At 47.2% G+C, this 21,557-nt stretch overlaps 2 non-coding genes across 2 annotated transcripts; both read right to left on the reverse strand.

Moving 5' to 3' along the window:
- Nucleotides 1-2,101: 2,101 nt before the first annotated feature.
- LOC134953762 (U5 spliceosomal RNA) lies at nucleotides 2,102-2,216 on the reverse strand. The gene has a single exon (XR_010185764.1). It is a non-coding gene; the product is annotated as a U5 spliceosomal RNA (small nuclear RNA).
- A 1,547-nt stretch (nucleotides 2,217-3,763) lies between these two features.
- LOC134953820 (U5 spliceosomal RNA) lies at nucleotides 3,764-3,880 on the reverse strand. Its single transcript, XR_010185799.1, has one exon. It is a non-coding gene; the product is annotated as a U5 spliceosomal RNA (small nuclear RNA).
- Between the last annotated feature and the right edge of the window lie 17,677 nt (nucleotides 3,881-21,557).

Raw genomic sequence — 21,557 nt, forward strand, 5'->3', positions numbered from 1 at the left:
ACTGGAGTACTCTTGGGATATGGACGGGCGTAGCCGAACAAGGGCACTGAATATTTAAATTTAGGACCCTCCCCCCCCTCCATATCCCCGAGTACCTCAGTGTACGACCTCAGTGTTTTTTACTGAGCGAACAGGAACGATATAGAGAGGTTGACAATGGAGAATACCTATAACATAACGGACAACAACAATGTTGACCCATAACCTTACTGTCAACTAAACAGTTGACACCATAACCGATAGAACTTTATAAATTTGAACCAATCGGTGAAAATGTGTTACCATAAGCTCCTCTGAGCTTAATATCAATGAAGTAAAACTTGTTACCCTAAGCTCCCTTGAGCTTAAAACAACCCAGGTAAAACTGCTCTGGGTGGGCGTCCAGTGCCCCCTATGGATTCAAAGAAAAGGATTTACCTGGTAAGTACCAAAATCCTATTTTCTTTATCATCCACTAGGGGTCACTGGAGTACTCTTGGGACGTACCAAAGCTTCCCTCGTGGGCGGGAGAGCTGTTTGATACTTGTAACAGTAGGCAGCCGAAAGCTAGATGCTGATGGCGCCACCATTTATAACGTGTAAACGTGCACCAACATGGTGCACATGAAGGCTATATAGCCGCGTTTTAGACACTCCACGACCCACTGGGTCTGACATTCCCACAGAACCTGTGGGATGAGCTATTACTGACGTAGGCGATTGTAACTTAGCCTTAAAGTAAACCTGACTTGTAGTCATTATTATTACCCAACTGGATAATGTCTGCTAAGAAACTGGCTAACCCCAGTTGGCAGTATCATAGAGAACAAACAACGTATGCATATCACGTACTGTTGACGTTCGGGACATATATAAACGCGTAATGCGTGTACCACATTCAGAATTCTAGAATGTGCTGTCCACACAGGAACCCCTATTGGTATATTGATGTGAAGAATACGAAAGCGTGATTCGTCCGAAGATCTGCTTTGTCATGAGAAAACTCAAATACGGTGGCTTGGAATACAAGGCACCCAAATATGAAAACAAAACCCTTGCTGAAGCCAAGGCTATAAGAAAATTGTTTTCCAAAGTGAGAAACTTAATTCCCATTTGTTGAAAGGGTTCAAAATATGAAAACTGTAAGAAATCTGAACCCAACTTCAAGTCGCCTGGCGCTGTAGGTGGGATAAATAGAGTGTGAACTTTGATGACACCTTGTATAAAGATGTGTACAGACGCCAATAGAGGCAAACGTCTTTGAAATTAAGTTTACCACACAGATACCTGCACTCTTCGTGCAGATCAACGCAGTTTTCCATCCCACCCTGTTTAACAGAATACGGGTTACTTGAAGGATGATGTTGGAAACTTCCGAGGTTTACACCCTATGTAAGCACACGAAATTTTGTAAAAATTAGCTGCCTTAAACGGCTTACTATTTCGTAACCTGGTTAGTATAACCGATACTGTAATGCTCAATTTCTTAAGAGGGCGGTCTGCACCCTCCTCCCGTCAACCGCAGCTGCGGTACATAGATAATAGGTACATAGGTAACTATGGGTAAACTAACGTTCCCTGATGTAACAGGTTGGACGTATTATGAGCGGGTCAAGATCGTGTGCAAGTATTCCTTGAACATTCGAGAAGCAACTTCTCCGAAACCCATGAGCTACCACCAGTATGACTGTGACAAACTGTCTTATGAGCCGTTTTGACAACGGAGAGAGCAGCTGAAACTGGTGGAGCCAGATACACGATGCTGAATGACCACATGAATGTGAGAGACTCCACCGCCACTGCCCTTGTGATCTGTTTTGTACACATACTGAGCTTTTGTAATTGTGGCGAGATGCCATCATGTATACTTGAGGGTAACCCCCTTCTGTGGACTCCCATATGAAACACCTCTGGATTTAATGTCCAGTTTTCAGGATCCAAATCCTGACGGGTGAGATCCTCTGTCTAACAGATGTCCACTCACGTAATGATCTCTTGACATTTTCACATAATGGTGTTCTAAGCCATTGAGGATTTGAGTCACATGCTGCATTACCATGCGGCTTCTTGGTTCGTACTGGTTGTTGTGTATGCAACTGCCGTTGCCTTGTTTGACTGCTTAAGCCCAGCGTGAGGCAGGCATCAAAAAATTACATGAAACTCACGGTTATTCCTCTCTACAGAAATATTTAGTAAAAGGCGAAAGATTTATTCGTTCTTAAGAGAAACCAGAGTATATACCTGGTCAGACTGAAGCGAATCATGTATTGCATTGTAAAATGCACAGAGTTCTAGGACCTTTATCGACAGCAATCTGTCGTGTTTTAGAACCTTTGTTGCTGATTTTAACTACAAATCCTGACCCTCTGCGACTGTCGTCCAGAGTATATGCACCCTTTTCCCTCTGTGGGAAACGCGAGTGAAGGGTGGCGAACTAAATTGAAAACACATCTTTATTCTTAATAGGTGAATACACCAATGTACCGCTAGTGTGCGTGTTTTGCACTAATTACTAGACGTACATTTGTTATTGCTGGTGTAGTAGGTAAAAGTCTTGCCGTATTTATCATCTTACCTAAGCATTGACATCGTTTAGACGGAATTAGATGTGATTGTTTTCGAACTTGATCTGCTACCGCAGTATACCTTAGTAGCGCAAGTTAAAGGAACTTTGTTGAGACAGAGTTCTTATGTGAGATGAGTTATCATCCCAACCTCCCTTTGGTAAATACCCAAAGCGATAAACAACGGTAGACATGAAATGGTTAATGGTTGTGGCGATCTGCAACCGCTAGAACCTGTGAAGAACAAACCGGACTGGGTAAATACGCATTCAAATGCAATTCTGCAATTGTGTGGCTCCAATAAGCCAATACTAACCGCAGAAAATCCATTTTCTAACTGTAGTAAATGACTTGCTGATTGATATTGCAACGGAGCTGTTTGGTTTTGCTCAAACAGAGGGGAATAAGTAACTCTGACTCTGTTGGCGTACTACTGCCTGGTTTATAAACCAGCAAAGACTAAATGACAACCTGCCAACCGTTTGACAGAGGCAGTTTTGTCCTTTAAGCTGTAAATAGCTGAGACCTGTATGAGTTGAAGTCCTGAAACCTCGCAAATGTAACATGTAAAGACGCGCTTCCACAATTGTAAAAGAAGTCATCAAACCACTGGCTTGCTGACTGTAACGTCCTGTCGTTACAAGGCGTGACTGTTCCTTATAAAGGGATAAAACGCCGTTACAAATATACTCAAATTTATGAGCAACCAGGCTCTGGCCTTGTCGCGCTTAACTAGCGACAATGAAAATAACCGGCGTTAGCAGAAGCTTTACAGATATACTCTGCGGCTTCTTTTACCAGTGATCGTCATTGTTTGATACATAGATTCTAGTGACCCAAATGTATCCTGGGTTTTTGACAGAAAATCATCTAGCAATGGCGGGTCGCGTCCTTTTGGAAACGATTATGTATGGTTGTTAACAACCCCCCCGCACTATCTGAGTGCTGGTCTAATGTACCCTTTTCACTCGTAGTTATAATTTGACATAGAATCGAGTTAAATAAACACTCTGGTACCCAAAGGAAAATTGGCCCTTTGGAAGACTGTCTTTTGTTAGGGCTGGCGGAGTCATTCCGAGACTCCGATGTTACCGCTCTTTTAATTTGAATTGCCAATGTTAACATAGGATTTTTAAAATTATTTCTAGTCTGCACTATAGCCTTACTCGCTATGTAGACAGACACCATAAAATAATAGGCAATAGACAGACACTTGCACGACTTAATGAAGTTATTATGTGTCATATATATATATATGTTATCAAGCTTGTTTCTCTCTACGGAAATCTTTAGCAACAAACGAAAGATTTATTAGATATGAAGAGAAATCAAAACATTTTCTTTTATGTGAAAAGCAGTTCACATGGGCATATGAAACCCGAACCAAATTCCTACTAACTTCCCTGCGCCTCTGGTGGCTGAGAGATGTAGGGCAGGAATGTTCTAGAATTAATTAGAAATACAGATTACATGGCTAACTTATGTGAAAACCTGAACCAAAAATTCCTACTAACACCCCTGCGCCTCCTTGTGGAGTATAGGTGTATGGGTCTGGAATTATAACCTGGAAGAACAGCAATGATTAAAATGACCTCATGCCATGCTTCCACTGAAAATCACAGGACAGGTTACCTGCTGCAGCGTTAATATATAGGCTTAATAGCCTATTATACATTAAATATAGGCTCAATAGCCTATTCTACAGTTACAGGTCTATTATACAGTAAACTCCGTGCAGTTTACAATACATTATGCAGCCTTATACTTTAGTTAGCCTTCCAGTTATTTTCATTAACTGTTTAAACACTAAGCAGTCTTACCCCATGCAGCCTTCTGCTGCTATGGCTTTTCTCAACACTGCCTGCAGTGAATTATCCAACATATCTTATTCCCAAGCAGCCTTTGCTGCTGCTATGGGTAAATAACTTGTTTAAAAACTGTCTTATTTAGAACTGAGCAGTGTCTTATTTAGAACTGAGCAGTGTATTAACCCATGCAGCCTTTGCTGCTGCTATGGGCTTTACTCACCGTCACCCCCCCCGCAGCCGCGCTGCTTGTGATGTAGCTTCTCCCTGTGCAGCGCCGGAAGCGAGTGCAGGGAGCTTGGGGAAACCCGGGGAGCGCTGCTATATTGCGCCAGGGAGCCCTAGGAACGGGCGGCGCCTCATACAGCAGTGGCCGGGTGCAGCGCTGGAAGAGCGGCCGGCGTCTTTAGTGACGTACGGCCGCTCGGAGCTTTAGACCCGGGTACGCAGAGTGGCTGCTTGAGCGGCGCTCGCGTACAGTGGCTGGGAGAGCGGCCGGCGTCTGAGTGACGTGCGGCCGCTCGGTTACCGTGCTGGGAGAGCGGCCGGCGTCTGAGTGACGTGCGGCCGCTCGGTTACCGTGCTGGGAGAGCGGCCGGCGTCTGAGTGACGTGCGGCCGCTCGGTTACCGTGCTGGGAGAGCGGCCGGCGTCTGAGTGACGTGCGGCCGCTCGGTTATCACCCCCCTGCTGGGAGAGCGGCCGGCGTCTGAGTGACGTGCGGCCGCTCGGTTATCACCCCTGCTGGAAGAGCGGCCGGCGTCTGAGTGACGTGCGGCCGCTCGTTACAGTGCAGAGTACTGGTACATTGGCTGGGCGAGCGGCCGGCGTCTGTGAGTGACGTGCGGCCGCTCTCTCGTTCAGCGGGGTCTCTGTAAGCGGCGGGCAAAGCAGCGGTAAAAATAAATGCTTTCCCACACAGCAGGGCGGCAGCGTGAGCTGACCGCCCTGACCCCCCCCCACCATACCTTAGTGTCGCACTTCTGTAAGCTCCGTCCAGATTGTGACGGGGCTTCCATCCTGGCTGTGACGGGGCTTCTTACTGTAAGCACCGTCCAGTTTTCAGCTCTCCTCCTGGCTGTGACGGGGCTTGTAATCTCCGTCCAGTTGCAGTAGGAGACAGTCTGCCTGTGGCTGTGAGGGTGCTCTTTGTGAGGACCGACACGCCATGCGCTGTCTTGTAGCGCCTGTGGCTGTGAGGGTGCTCTTTGTGAGGACCGACACGCCATTCGCTGCCCGTGCAGCGGCACTATCCCGGACCCATGTTTTTCCAGAAACTGGGAAGGGATGTGCTAAGTGTAAAAATAAAAATTAAAAATAAAAATTTAAAAATAAAAATCCAAGTGTGGATATACCACAAGCCTTGTTCGTGCTGTGAGCACCGAAAAAACACTGAGGTCGTACACTGAGGTACTCGGGGATATGGAGGGGGGGGAGGGTCCTAAATTTAAATATTCAGTGCCCTTGTTCGGCTACGCCCGTCCATATCCCAAGAGTACTCCAGTGACCCCTAGTGGATGATAAAGAAATAGAGCAGAGCGAGGAAGTGAGAGACAGATAGAAATGACTGCAGGCGTAGAAGAAACAAAGTTAAATGCATCCCATAATGAGACCACTATAAAAGAGAAAGAGAAAAAGAAAAGGGAATCAGCCAGACGAGACCTAACAGTAAAAGAAAAATTAACACTCACGTAGCAAACAAGGAGGTGAGAAAATGAAGACAAAAACTACAGGGAGTATACATTATAATATCAGAAGTGCTCCAGCTACAGAGCTAACTACTGTATAAAGTACGGAACATCAAGACTTCAAAAATAAAACAGTGAGTAAAGATCAAGTTATAACTCAGAATCGTAGCATAACATTTATAAACGACAAAACTTTGCAAACAGGATACTGAGTAAAGAGCAAGATTTAACTTACACAGCAACAATAGATCAGACGAGCAAAACAGTTAGGCCATGGTCCAGTCCCGGGACGAAGGAGGAGCAGCTTGTTGTCAGCTTAGTTCCAGAACATCTTCAAGGAGACCAAACAACTGCAACAGTTCATAGCCTTGGGTTGGGGTCTTAACAGAGTGAGTTGTACCATTCCTCGTAACCAAGAGCTGGAAGGGGAAGCCCCACTTATACTTGATAGAGTGGGTCCTCAAAGTTTTAGTGACATTTAGAAGATCTCATCATTTTTTAAGTGTCGATGGGGCTTTGTCTTGAAACAGTTGACGTTGAGACCCTGAGTAGGTCACAGTTGATCTGCTCTTTCACTTTAAAGTAATGAAAGAGGAAAATAACATCTCGTGGAGGTTGGGTAGAAGGCGGTTTGGGACAGAGGGCCCTGTGAGCTTGGTCCAGATGCAGGAGATCTATAGAAATGTCAGGAACTAGATGGAGAAATAGACCCTCTATGTAAGCAGGTAGAGAATCAGCAGTCTCAGTTTCTGGAATGTTGCAGATGCGGATATGGGGCATAATTCAGAACTGATCATAGCAGCAAATTTGTTATCAGATGGGCAAAACCATGTGCACTGCAAGGGGGGGGGGCAGATATAACATGTGCAGAGAGAGTTTGATTTGAGTGGAGTGTGTTCAATCTGAAATCTAAAATGCAGTGTAAAAATAAAGCAGACAGTATTTACCCTGCACAGAAACAATATAACCCACCCAAATCTAACTCCCTCTGCACGTTATATCTCCCCCTTCCCCCTGCAGTGAACATGGTTCTGCCCATCTGCTAACAAATTTGCTGCTGCGATCAGGTCTGAATTAGGCCCATTGTTCCGCCGATTCATGTTTTCAATGTCCTCAAGGTGGCCCTTATAAGACTCCAGATCAGCCCTGAGGTCAGTGAATTCCTGGTCCATGACGCTCTGGTATTGGCAGATTTCATCCACTTTTTGCTCAAGGGTGTCTGTCCTGGAGCCAAGATCAGCGAGTTCGGACTTGAAATCTAACTCATCTCTGACTGTATCGTTTTGGTCACTATAGAGATCACATCGTTAGCTGACAAGGGGGCATCAGCGGTGGACACGTCAGCCATAGTTGAGGTATCTGATTCTGCAGGTAGATGTTTCGGAAGCGAACCAGCTTTTTCCCACGCTATGAGGATACTGGGGTTGGATGGGGCAGGGGCCTTTCGGCGCTTTTGTGGCATACCGTGTAATGGACCATGCGCTAGTGCTAGTTCGAAAGTAGCAGAGCAAAGCTAATAGTGTGTGGCTTCCGTCAATAATAAAGCAAGGTAGGTATGATCACATGTAAATGGTGGCGGTGAGAGAGAAAGACATCAGCGATATAGGCGTGCGTTCAGGCCCTTAAACGGACTCAGGTCAACTCATGAGCCAAGAAATGAACATTACATGGCAAGGTGGGAGGATCACTTGTAGTAAGAAAGAATATTCTGGGGTACATGGATGAAGTAGGTAGCAGCTCAGCATACAATGGAGGAGTTGAGGGACCTGCTTGTGACCCTTACCAGCAGTAGCCAGCATCTGCCAGGAAGCCAGACAAATCCCTGTATCCTCTGATGGAGTGGCTGAAATGCTTTGTGTTTCCAAGGTGTGGGGGTGTCTCACATTAACTGCACAGCAAAACCGGGCCAAGAATCCTGATAGATAAACAGAGGCTGCAGATTGCCAGGATAGCAAGGGGTGCACCTCTGCTCTGCAGGCTTGCCTCCCCCAGTCAATTAACCAGTAGGCAGTGGAAAAAAGGCTTGTAGGGATCCTCTGGTAAACCAGTAATGAATAGCAGCAGAGACAAATGGAGAGGTGCTGTGGGCACTGTAATAACCAGGACAGAGAGAGAGGCCAGTGCAGGCTGGGAGCAGGTATAACAGGGACCCAGTGGTGCCGCTATCTGAATGATAACAGCAGTATGGAGGGGGACCCAGTATGGCATGCAGGGGTTGTGGTGCAGTCTCCTCACCTCACTGTAAATGGCCGCCGTCCATACCCTCCTGATCAAAGTCCTCAGGCAAGCTCTGTCCCAGACCTCTGTACCTCCCGGCTAGCAGCACAGCGCGGGAGAGAGCTGAGCGAGAAATCCAGTCAGGCAGGGTGCATAGTGCATCCCCGCGCTGTGAGTAGGAGAGGTTCGCAGCCGCTGGATTCCGTACCGGCCACGCTCCGTTCCCGGGTGCGGCCCGGTACTCGAGGCAGAGGCTTCTAGCTGGGAACTATGCCGCGACCTCCGGGGTCCAAACACTGCAACTTCCGGTCCCATGAGCAGCACTCTCCGATGCAGGTAGAGGCTAGGCAGCAGCGGCGGTATGTAAGGATCCAGGTCTGACCCCTTGCAGCGTCTCGGGAGCTGGTTGTGTCAGGTAGGTGCGGAGCTCACCGAAATTACCTCCGTTCAGCTGGTCGCCATGTTGGAAGTTTAAGTGTCATATATTTGTGCCACCCACTGCTGTCGCTTAGCTTAGCCACCCAGCTACCTTGATGCAACCTTTTGGCTTAAACTGGATGATAACAATATTGTGAGCCATGAGGTGGTCAAAATTGACTGGAAATAAGTGGAAATTATTGTTATTGAGGTTAAAAATACAAAAACAGGCCAAAATTCTGTGATTTAAGCTGTTTTTATGATTCAAAACTATACCAAAACCGACAAGGGCTATTTTGGCAAAACCAAACACAGATCCAAATGCAAAGGAGATACAGATCCAAAAACAAAAACAAAACCCATGATGGGGGCCGGTGCACATCTCTATATCATATAGAGTACCTGTATATTCACAGATTTGCAATCTAAAGTGATATTTAGCCAGAAATGTAAGGTGTTAAGCGGGGTACATACTGGTAGATATATCTGCAGCTCAATGTATCTGCAGACATATATTTATCTGTTGCCAGATCCAGTGCCGTAACTAGACATTTTGGCGCCGTGTGCAAGAAACGGCATCTGCACCCCCCCCCCCCCCCTTTATGTAAAATAAGGGCAGTGTGCGCCGCAGGCGCACGTGAAAAATATAGAGGCGTGGCTTCATGGAGAAGGGGTGTGGCCACAAAATAATACCAATTCATATTATGGTTCATAGTAGTCTCCATTATTCAAATTACGCCGCACAGTAGCGCCACTACACCAGGTAGAGCCCCTTTTACACATTACGGCAAACAGTGTCCTCTTTTTTTACACATTACGGCAGACAGCGTCTACCTTTTTTTACACGTTACGGCAGACAGCATCCCCTTTTATACACATTACGGCAGACAGCATACCCATTTTTACACATTACGGCAGACAGCGTCCCCTTTTTACACATTACACAGACAGTTTCCCCCTTTTTACACATTACAGCAGACAGTGTCCCCTTTTTACAAATTACGGCAGACAGCGTGCCCTTTTTACACATTACGGCAGACAGCGTCCCCTTTTTACATATTACGGCAGACAGCGTTCCCCTTTTTACACATTACGGCAGATAGCGTCCCCTTTTTACACATTACGGCAGACAGCGTCCCCTTTTTATACATTACGCAGACAGTGTCCCCTTTTTACACAATATGGCAGACAGTCCCCCTTTTTACACATTATGGCAGGTGGAGCCCCCTTTTACTCATTACGGCAGGCAGAGCACCTTATAGCCCCCCTAACATTAGGCTGTATTGTATTGTAGTGTACTTTAGTGTAATGTACTGTTATGTAATGTAGTGTAGTGTACTTTAGTGTAGTGTAATGTAGTGTAATGTGGTGTAGTGTACTTTAGTGTAATGTAGTGTAGTGTAATTTAGTGTAGTGTACTTTAGTGTAGTGTAATATAGTGTAGTGTACTTTAGTGTAGTGTAGTGTAATTTAGTGTAATGTAGTGTAGTGTGTGGGCAGCCACTTACATGATTTCTCCTTCTTCCTGTGGCTGTGCTGCTGCCAGCTCCTGACCCAGCGCTCCCTCTGTACACTGCACTGCAGGCCAAGAGCGGGGGCGGGCCTTGGGAGCGCAGCACAGGGGGACCAAGAGAGGGGGCAGGCCGCGGGAGCACAGCTGAGCACACGGGCACGAAGAGAGGTGGTGGGCCACTGGAGCGCTGTACACGGGGGCCGATGGAGGAGGGGCCGTATGAGCACAGTACACAGGGGCCAAGAGAGGGGGCGGGCCACGGGAGCGTAGTAGACATGGACGGGCAGTGGGAGTGCAGAGGGAATATGCGCTCTAACTAGGTGTGCGCTGTTGGCAATGCCCCTTCTGCACACACCTAGTTACGGCGCTGGCCAGATCAGGCAGTGTGTTGTGCATACACACTGCCCAAACCATTGTGACTGATGTCACAAACTGGGCAGGCATTCACATACGCCCACCCAGTTCAGCCATCAATCACCACCGACTGCTGCAGCATGTATACACACACAACAATGTACCAATATATCTGTAGATATATTGGTCATCGTGTGTGCTGCAGGGCCGACGCGATATATCTGTGAACTATGGCGTTCACAGACATATTGTTGGTACACACTGGCCTGACAGGCATACGATATATTGGGCGTTCAATAGAACGGCCGATATATCGGCCAGTGTGTACCCAGCATTAGTCATAATCAGAGGCGGAACTACCGCCAGTGCAACCAGTGCGTTGCACTGGGGCCCGCCACTGTCCTGGGGCCCAAAGCATGTAATGAGTCAAACTGACTCATTACTTGCCGCTGTGTCCTGCGGGCAACTGCTGCCAGCAGCACACAGCCGCCCGGACAGAGAGGAGAGGAGCGCAGCGGTACTGGGGAAGGAGGAGGAGGGAGGTGGAGGAGGGAGCCGCAGCAGCGCTTTGTTACTGGTGGAGGCGCTGCTGCTGTCCCTCTGCTTCACTACAGGCATCCCAGCATTCACAGCGGCGGAGAACAGCCTATAGTGAAGCAGAGGGACAGCAGCAGCAGCGCCTCCACCAATAACACACAGCGCTGCTGCGGCTCCCTCCTCCACCTCCCTCCTCCACCTCCCTCCTCCTCCTTCTCTCCTGCCCGGGATCTCTGCCAGAAGCTGCACCGAGGAGCCTGAGCCAGCGGAGAGGGTAAGTATAATTATTTCTTTCTTTCTTTCTTTCTTTCTTTCTTTCTTTCTTTCTTTCTTTCTTTCTTTATGTGCAAATAGGGGGACTGTCTGCCGTAATGTGTAAAAAAGGGGAAATCTGCCTGCCGTGATGTGTAAAAAGGGGACGCTGTCTGCCGCAATGTGTAAAAAGGTGGAATCTGCCTGCCGTGATGTGTAAAAAGGGGACGCTGTCTGCCGCAATGTGTAAAAAGGGGGAATCTGCCTGCCGTAATGTGTAAAAAGGGGAACGCTGTCTGCCGTAATGTGTAACAAGGGCACGCTGCCTGCCGTGATGTGTAAAAAGGGGATGCTGTCTACCGCAGTGTGTAAAAAGGGGGACGCTGTCTGCCGTAATGTGTAATAAGGGCACGCTGTCTGCCGTAATGTGTAAAAAGGGGGCGCTGTCTGCCGTTATGTGTAAAAAGGGGACGCTGTCTGCCGTTATGTGTAAAAAGTGCACACTGTCTGCCGCTATGTGTAAAAAGGGCACGCTGTCTGCCGCTATGTGTAAAAAGGGGGACGCTGTCTGCCGTAATGTGTAACAAGGGCACACTGTCTGCCGTAATGTGTAAAAAGGGGACGCTGTCTGCCGTTATGTGTAAAAAGGGGACACTGTCTGCCGTTATGTGTAAAAAGTGCACGCTGTCTGCCGCTATGTGTAAAAAGGGCACGCTGTCTGCCGCTATGTGTAAAAAGGGGGGCGCTGTCTGCCGTAATGTGTAAAAAGGGGACGCTTTCTGCCGTAATGTGTAAAAAGGGGAATCTGTCCGCCGTAAGGTGTAAAGGGGTCTTTACCTGGTGTAGTGGTGCTACTGTGCGGCGTAATTTGAATAATGGAGACTACTGTGCACCGTTTTATGAATTGGTATTATTTTGTGGCCACACCCCTTCCCCACGAAGCCACGCCCCTATGTATTTTTGTGCGCGCCTGCGGCGCGCATTGCCCCTGTTCTGCATGCTGGGGTGGTGCTCCAATGCCGTTTCTTGCACACAGTGCTAAAATGTCTAGTTACGGCACTGTTGCTAGGTATCCATTTCTCTGGCCCTGAGCAGGTCTCCCTCACCAGATCCTCTCCAGGGGTGAGGGAGTGGACTTGGATGGGATGGGGGGCCCAAAGCATTTTGTCGCACCTGGGCCCACCGCTCGCTAGTTCCACCACTGGTCATAATACAAGTCTTACTGTAACAAAATCACAAGATCTAGGGCCTACTGTATTTAACAGAGTATTTACAGAATATTCTCTGAAAATGGGTGTACCACAAACATTAAGTATTTCCCTGAACAAATCTATGGGGCAAAGCAGCAGATATCATCGGGGATGAACTGGCCCACACGGGGTACAGCAGGGAACTTTGTAGGCCCCATAGAAGCATTTTGAAGGGCCCTGTCCCAAAGTTTCATGAGAGACACTTCTCTGCAGCATTTGTTAAATTTATGCCCCATAGTAGTGCCCTGGTTTATTTTATGAAACATAGTAGTGCCCTAATTCACATTATGTTACTTTGTAGGGCTGCCAGTACACATTATGCAACACAGTACCCCCAATTCACATTATGACATACAGTGTCCTGAGTTCATATTATGTCACACTACAGTGCCCCTGTCACGGTTCTCATATGGAAATATGGCTAAGCCAGTGCAGAAGCGCGGGGCTGGGACCAGAACAGACATAGGCCCTCATTCCGAGTTGATCGCTCGCTAGCTGCTTTTAGCAGCAGAGCAAACGCTAAGCCGCTTCCATACCTCCCAACTTTTGGCTGGATGAAAGCTCGCCGACCCGAAAAGAGGGAGTGGTCTCATCAGTGATGGCCGTGGCCTCGCCAAACGGGCCGTTTTTCTACCTTTTTGGGGCGTGCCCAGCGCTCCCCGAGCAGCTGGGCAGCCCCTGCTCCCCTCCTGGCACTGAATACATGCTGTGCGCGTGCGCACAGCATGTATTCAGTGATCACCGGCTGTTTTGCAGAGCAGCGGGTGATCAAAGCCTCCCCCCAACTGCCCCCCCACTCGCGGGACACTGCTGCCCGCGGGTGGGACAGCGGGACAGGGTCCGAATAGTGGGACTGTCCCGCTGAAAGCGGGACAGTTGGGAGGTATGCGCCTCCCTCTGGGAGTGTATCTTAGCTTAGCAGAAGTGCGTACGAAAGGTTAGCAGAACTGCTCATGAAATTTTTCATGCAGTTTCTGAGCAGCTCCAGACCTACTCCTACCTTGCGATCACTTCAGTCAGTTTAATTCCTGCTTTGACGACACAAACACGCCCTGCGTTCGGCCAGCCACTCCCCCGTTTCCCCAGGCACGCCTGCGTTTTCACCTGTCACGCCTGCGTTTTTTGCAGTGGCAAACGCAGGATTTGCATGGGGGGTTTCCAGAAATGGGTGGAGCCAAGCACGGGGGTGGGGACTGAGGTTACCCAGTATATGCTGGGTCCATAAAACTAGTGTGTCTGTGTATATATTTATATATATATATATATATATATATATATATATATATATAAAACGTCCTGTCGGCGGCACTCCGGTAACACAAATACACAACAGCAGGTTTGCAGAAACAACGTTTCGAAGCTTTAGTCACTTCGTCCTCAGTGATTAAAGCTTCGAAACGTTGTTTCTGCAAACCTGCTGTTGTGTATTTGTGTTACCGGAGTGCCGCCGACAGGACGTTACATGTGACCCGCTGCCATACGGGTTTAGGAAGGCACCGGACATTTATTCTCTAAGACTGGGAGTGCTGCCGAAAAATTCTTGTGTGTATATATATATATATATATATATATATATCTACACACATACACATATATATATACACTGCTCAAAAAAATAAAGGGAACACTAAAATAACACATCCTAGATCTGAATGAATGAAATGAAATATTCTTATTAAATACTTTGTTCTTTACATAGTTGAATGTGCCGACAACAAAATCACACAAAAAATATCAATGGAAATCAAATTTATTAACCCATGGAGGTCTGGATTTGGAGTAACACTCAAAATGAAAGTGGAAAAACACACTACAGGCTGATCCAACTTTGATGTAATGTCCTTAAAACAAGTCAAAATGAGGCTCAGTAGTGTGTGTGGCCTCCACGTGCCTGTATGACCTCCCTACAACCCACACAAGTGGCTCAGGTAGTGCAGCTCATCCAGGATGGCACATCAATGCGAGCTGTGGCAAGAAGGTTTGCTGTGTCTGTCAGCGTAGTGTCCAGAGCATGGAGGCGCTACCAGGAGACAGGCCAGTACATCAGGAGGGGTGGTCTTCAGTATGCCGACTGACGGGATCCCGGCGCACAGTATACCGGCGCCGGGATCCCGACAGCCGGCATACCGACAATTGTTCTCCCTCATGGGGGTCCACGACCCCCCCCCCTGGAGGGAGAATAAAATAGCGTGGTGCGCATAGCGCGCCACCGTGCCTGCAAGGGGCTCATTTGCGCTCGCCGCACTGTCTGTAAGCCGGCGGTCGGGCTCCTGGCGCCGGTATGCTGGTCGCCGGGAGCCCGTCCACCGGCATACCATAGTGAACCCCATCAGGAAACATGGAGGAGGCCGTAGGAGGGCAACAACCCAGCAGCAGGACCACTACCTCCGCTTTTGTGCAAGGAGGAACAGGAGGAGCACTGCCAGAGCCCTGCAAAATGACCTCCAGCAAGCCACAGATGTGCATGTGTCTACTCAAACGATCAGAAATAGACTCCATGAGGGTGGTTTGAGGGCCTGACGTCCACAGGTGGGGGTTGTGCTTACAGCCCAACACCATGCAGGACGTTTGGCATTTGCCAGAGAACACCAAGATTGGCAAATTCGCCACCGGCGCCCTGTGCTCTTCACAGATGAAAGCAGGTTCTCACTGAGCACATGTGACAGACGTGACGGAGTCTGGAGACGCCAAGGAGAACGTTCTGCTGCCTGCAACATCCTCCAGCATGACCGGTTTGGCAGTGGGTCAGTAATGGTGTGGGGTGGCATTTCTTTGGGGGGCCGCACAGCCCTCCATGTGCTCGCCAGAGGTAGCCTGACTGCCATTAGGTACCGAGATGAGATCCTCAGACCCCTTGTGAGACCATATGCTAGTGCGGTTGGCCCTGGGTTCCTCCTAATGCAAGACAATGCTAGACCTCATGTGGCTGGAGTGTGTCAGCAGTTCCTGCAAGACGAAGGCATTGATGCTATGGACTGGCCCGCCAGTTCTTTAGACCTGAATCCAATTGAGCACATCTGGGACATCATGTCTCGCTCCATCCACCAATGCCACGTTGCACAACAGACTGTCCAGGAGTTGGCGGATGCTTTAGTCCAGGTCTGGGAGGAGATCCCTCAGGAGACCATCCGCCACCTCATCAGGAGCATGCCCAGGCATTGTAGGGAGGTCATACAGGCACGTGGAGGCCACACACACTACTGAGCCTCATTTTGACTTGTTTTAAGGACATTACATCAAAGTTGGATCAGCCTGGAGTCTGTTTTTCCACTTTAATTTTGAGTGTGACTCCAAATCCAGACCTCCATGGGTTAATAAATTTGATTTCCATTGATAATTTTTGTGTGATTTTGTTGTCAGCACATTCAACTATGTAAAGAACAAAGTATTTAATAAGAATATTTCAGATCTAGGATGTGTTATTTTAGTGTTCCCTTTATTTTTTTGAGCAGTGTATATATATATATATATATATATATATATATGTCAGTAATGCTCAGCACTCAATGCCTCCATTGTTCTGACGAAAGTTCATAATAGAACTGAAACGTTAACAACAGCTGGTCTCTGCAGTTTTTTTCATTCCTATACTAAGTCCTGAGTGAGTGCCGCCATCTGTCGCTGTTTGCTATATATATATATATATACACATAGCATATTAAACATGCATGCATACATATATATATATATATATATATATACATACATACATACATACATACAGTACACGTATATATGCATGTATATATATCATATGTGTGTGTGTTTATTTATATGCATGTATATACATGTGTGTATATATGAATGCACATGGATATATATGTACTATAATTAAAATAAAGTAAACTTTTATTAAGCACTTACAAGTGCCACCAGGAAGACAGCAGGCTGCAGAGGACGCTAGACAGCCATTAATAATACTCATGCAGCAAAAAAAAAAAATTATTATTATTCTTTTTTTTGGGTGGAGGGGGGTTTCTGGGTGCTCGGAAACCCCCCCTGGGTGCGCCACTGGTTTTTTAGCACACTCCCGGGAAACTGTCAGTTACCACCCAGAAACACCCACTTCCTGTCAATCACTCACCGATCAGCAGAGCGACAGAAAAGCGTCGCTCGCCCTTGTGTAAAACTGCATAGTTTTGTGTGAAAGTACTTCGCGCGTGCGTGCTGCGGCCCATACGCATGCGCAAAAGTGCCGATTTTTAGCCTGAACGCTGCGCTGCGAACAATGGCAGCTAGCGATCAACTCGAAATGAGGGCCAGAATCCGGACAGGGACAGGTGATGGACTGGATGTTGGCCTGGAATTGACTACTCAGGTTATCGGACTGGGACTGGCAGAATCTGGACTGGATGCTGGGTATTCCTGGGTTCAGTGATGCAATGGTGCATGTAAAGCAAGTCTAGGATCTGAATTGCTGAGGCTAGAAACATTAACGTAATAGAGCGTCAAGATCCTTGAAGTCTGTAACTGTGTTGCACTTGTGCAGAGGTCAAAATCTGAGGAGAGAAAGAATGTCCTCGCGGTGGTGCACACAACAATTTACTGGTATAAAATATAACTTTTAATAGTACTTTGTTAAAAAATTATTTAAAAAGTAAAATATCGGTTAAAAGGTAAAGATGGATGGAATAGGTAAAGAGTGAATTAAAAGAGAGGTACTGTGTGTATGATGGCTCCAAGGTGTTTTCAGTAAGGATATGGAAGTGAACTGCTGTTTGATCTATGTTTCCTTTTATTTAGATTTTCTTTTTATTACCAGTTATTTATATAGAGCACACATATTCTGCAGCACTTTTACAGAGAATGTTTGACCATTCACATCAGTCCCTGCCCCAGTGGAGCTTACAATCTATGGGGGTCATTCCGAGTTGTTCGCTCGTTATTTTTTTGTCGCAACGGAGCGAATAGTCGCTAATGCGCATGCGCAATGTCCGCAGTGCGACTGCGCCAAGTAAATTTGCTATGCAGTTAGGAACTTTACTCACGGCATTACAAGGTTTTTTCTTCGTTCTGGTGATCGTAATGTGATTGACAGGAAGTGGGTGTTTCTGGGCGGAAACATGCCGTTTTATGGGAGTGTGTGAAAAAACGCTACCGTTTCTGGGAAAAATGCGGGAGTGGCTGGAGAAACGGAGGAGTGTCTGGGCGAACGCTGGGTGTGTTTGTGACGTCAAACCAGGAACGACAAGCACTGAACTGATCGCAGATGCCGAGTAAGTCTGGAGCTACTCAGAAACTGCTAAGAAGTGTCTATTCGCAATTCTGCTAATCTTTCGTTCGCAATTTTAATATGCTAAGATTCACTCCCAGTAGGCGGCGGCTTAGCGTGTGCAAAGCTGCTAAAAGCAGCTTGCGAGCGAACAACTCGGAATGACCACCTATATTCCCTACCACATGTGCGCGTGCACACACACACACAGTTCATTTTTATTTATTTTTTGGGGAGGGGGGGGGGGACCAGTTAACCTACCAGTATATTTTTGGATTGTGGGAGGAAACCGGAGTACCCGGAGGAAACCCACACAAATACGGGGAGAATATACAAACTCCACACAGTTAGGGCCATAGTGGGTATTGAACCCATGACCTCAGTGCTGTGAGGCAGTAATGCTAACCATTGCACCATCCACACTGCCCCAATCATTGATCAAATGGATATCATATTTTTAATAATATCTCAATATATCTCTGAAATTGTGAACTTTATATGGCGTATGTATCATAAAGCAGTGTTCACTAAGTGACCTCTGTGTGGTAGATCAAAAATTCCTCTGTAATTCACTCTCTATGGAGTGTCGAGGATTATTTTTCAGTCAAAAATGACCACAGATACATTATGATTAACTCATATCTGTTTCAATATATAAACAGACAATGTGTAACCTTCATTTCAATGATAGTGTTACTCCACAATTATTTCTGTTTGCTAATATTGGTTTCTCTCCAGGGATTAACAAAAATAACTCTTTGCTCAGGCAATCAGTGGGAGTCCTGACAGGGATTATGCAGCAGGTCCTAGATTGTCAGGATCAGATAATGCAGTGAGCACACTGACTGGCAAGAATGCAGTCAGCTGACATAAACAAACACAACCGATCGCAAGGAGATTGACAGGAAGAGGGCGTTTATGGGTGGTTTATGACCATTGTCTGGGAGTGGTAGGGAAAACGCAGGCGTGTCCAGGCGTTTACAGGGCGGGTGTCTGACGTTAATTCCGGGACCAGACAGGCTAAAGTAATCGCAAGGGCTGAGTAAGTTCAGACCTACTCAGAAACTGCAAAAAACTTTTTCGCACCACTCGGCTGCACATGCAATCGCACACTTGCAAAGCGGAAATACACTCCCCCGTGGGAGGCGATTATATGTTTGCACGGCTGAAAAAAGTAGCTAGCGAGTGATCAACTCAGAATGACCCCATAGTTCCCATTGCTGCATGTGTGTTCTGGTGGAAGGTTACAACGGATCTTATTTTGTGTTTGTATTAGTTGGCGTATGAATCTCTTTCTGTGTTTTTTTGGTTTCCTGTAGTTCTCCAGTAAAGAAGCATGCAACACTCACTGTGTCCTGGTTACATAAAAAAAACTCTTATTGAAATATAAGTCACAGATTTAACAGCAGCAAAGGTAACTCACACAATAAAGCTCAAGTGTGCCAGCCCCCAGTTCGTTTTATGGGGGTCATTCTGAGTTGATCGCTTGCTAGCAACTTTTTGCAGCGTTGCGATCAGGTTAAAAATAGGATTTTAATCCTTTTCTCCTAGTCCGTAGAGGATGCTGGGGTCCACTTCAGTACCATGGGATAAAGACGGCTCCGCAGGAGCCATGGGCACTCCAAATCTTTTCAAAGGGTGTGAACTGGCTCCTCCCTCTATGCCCCTCCTCCAGACCTCAGCTATAGGAACTGTGCCCAGGGAGACGGACATTTCGAGGAAAGGATTTACTTTTATACTAATGGTGAGATTCATACCAGCTCACACCTCAACCATGCCGCACAACATGGCATTCAACATAACACACGCCAACAGGCATGAACCATTTGCAGCAACATGCTGAAAACAAATGTAACACAACTTGTGTAACTATAATGAACAAACTGCAGGTAAAGTACGCACTGGGTCGGGTGCCCAGCATCCTCTACAGACTAGGAGAAAAAGATTTACCGGTAGGTATTAAAATCCTATTTTCTCATACGTCCTAGAGGATGCTGGGGTCCACTTCAGTACCATGGGGTTATACCAAAGCTCCAGTACGGGCGGGAGAGTGCGGATGACCCTGCAGCACCGATTGACCAAACTTGAGGTCCTCATCGGCCAAAGTGTCAAACTTATAAAATTTAGCAAATGTGTTTGAGCCTGACCAAGTAGCTGCTCGGCAAAGTTGTAAAGCCAAGACGCCCCGGGCAGCCGCCCAGGATGAGCCCACTTTCCTAGTAGAATGGGCCTTCACCGACTTCGGTATCGGCAATCACCGGTATCGGCAATCACCGACACCGACTTCGGTATCGGCAATCACCGGTATCGGCAATCCTGCCGTGGAATGAGCGCGCTGAATCGTACCTCTGATCCAGCGCGCAATAGTCTACGTAGAAGCAGGACACCCAATCTTGTTGGGAGCATACAGGACAAACAGCGCCTCTGTTTTCCGTATCCGATTTGTTCTTGCGACATAAATCTTCAAAGCTCTAACTACATCTAGAGACTTTGACTCAGTGAAAGTGTCAGTAGTCACTGGCACCACAATAGGTTGGTTTATGTGGAAAGATGAAACCACCTTTGGAAGAAAATGTTGACGAGTTCTCAACTCTGCCCTACCTTCATGGAAGATCAGGTAAGGGCTCTTGTAAGACAAGGCCCCCAACTCAGACAACCGCCTTGGGGATGACAAGGCCAAAAGGATCACCACTTTCCAAGTGAGAATCTTCAATTCTATCTCCTTCAGAGGTTCAAACCAATCTGATTGAAGGAACTGCAACACCACATTAAGGTCCCATGGTGCCACTGGAGGCACAAATGGAGGCTGGATGTGCAGAACCCCTTTCACGAACATCTGAACTTTTGGAAAGGAGGCCAATTGTTTTTGAAAGAAAACTGATAAGGCCGAAATCTGGACCTTGATTGACCCCAATCTAAGGCCCGCATCCACACCAGCCTGCAGAAAATGGAGAAAACGTCCCAACTCAAACTCTTCCGTAGGAGCCTTCTTGGATTCACACCAAGACACATATTTTCTCCAAATACGGTGGTAATGTTTAGACGTTACTCCTTTCCTGGCCTGAAGAAGAATGGGGATGACTTCCTTGGGAAAACCCTTTCGGGCTAGGATCCTGCGCTCAACAGCCATGCCGTCAAACGTAGCCGCGTAAGTCTTGATACACACACGGCCCCTGCTGTAGTAGGTCCTCTCGAGGAGGAAGAGGCTGAGGATCTTCTATGAGCAACTCCTGAAGATCTGGATACCAAGCCCTCCTTGGCCAGTCTGGGGCAATGAAGATTGCTCGAACTCTTGTTCTTCTTATTATTTTGAGAACTTTTGGAATCAGTGGAAATGGAGGGAAAACATATACCAACCGAAACACCCACTGGGTCACCAGTGCATCCACTGCTATTGCTTGAGGGTCTCTCGACCTGGAACAATATCTGTGAAGCTTCTTGTTTAGACGAGATGCCATCATGTCTACTTGAGGAACTCCCCAAAGACTTGTCACCTCTGCGAAGACTTCTTGGTGGAGGCCCCACTCTCCTGGATGGAGATCGTGTCTGCTGAGGAAGTCTGCTTCCCAGTTGTCCACTTCCGGAATGAAAATTGCTGACAGAGCTCTTACATGTCTTTCTGCCCAGAGGAGAATCCTTGTCACCTCTACCATTACTGCTCTGCGTTTCGTTCCGCCTTGGCTGTTTATGTACGCGACTGCTGTTACATTGTCCGACTGGATCTGCACGGGATGATCTTGAAGAAGATGTACCGCTCGTAGAAGGCCGTT

The sequence above is a fragment of the Pseudophryne corroboree genome, chromosome 8 (genome assembly GCF_028390025.1).
Source record: "Pseudophryne corroboree isolate aPseCor3 chromosome 8, aPseCor3.hap2, whole genome shotgun sequence".
NCBI lineage: Eukaryota > Metazoa > Chordata > Amphibia > Anura > Myobatrachidae > Pseudophryne > Pseudophryne corroboree.